Here is a 661-nt window from a genome sequence, read left to right as displayed (position 1 = left end):
GGGCAGGGAGGCAGAAATGTGGTGTCATTGCTGGGCAGGAGCAGGTGTGAGGGGCTGGAGATGATGAGGGTGGTGGAGCATCCATCCATCCATCCCCTGCAGAAACGCTCTGGTCAAGGTTAAAGCCCAGCCCCTCCCATCACAGCCGCTGGCTTGCCAGGGCACCAGCACATCTTTTGCATGGGTGTAGGCAGAGCCCAGCTCCTCCTGAAGAAAGATGCTGTTGTAATTAAGTGGGCTGCTTGCTTTTTTTCTAAGGTTTTTTTTTTTTTTTTTTCCACATTTTCAATTGAAATTTTTGGTGGGAATTCTCAGTTGGATTGCTGCAAAGGTCACAAAAGGGGTAAAACTGATTTAATAGGGGATGAAAAGAGGGGTTATACCTCCAGGCACACCATTTCTAAACCTTCCTTCAGGCTGCAGCCTGGATGGGAGGCTGGCGGTGTGATTTGCAGTTGCTTGCTTGCAGTTTGGTTTGGTTTTTTGCTTTTTTTAATTTTTTTTTTTTCCCTTCTGGATGATGTGTGCAGGAAACCCGCCTAGTTTTATATGGACACTATACTGGGTTTCTGGAATCATCCCCTGTGCTGTCTGATTCTGCCGATGTAAAGGATTTCTGGTGTCTGGATGGGTGGGGAGACTTGAACAATAGAAAGTTTGC

Source organism: Antrostomus carolinensis, unplaced genomic scaffold (genome assembly GCF_000700745.2).
Source record: "Antrostomus carolinensis isolate BGI_N321 unplaced genomic scaffold, ASM70074v2 scaffold41778, whole genome shotgun sequence".
Classification (NCBI taxonomy): Eukaryota; Metazoa; Chordata; class Aves; order Caprimulgiformes; family Caprimulgidae; genus Antrostomus; species Antrostomus carolinensis.
Note: the sequence above shows the minus strand (reverse complement) of the source record.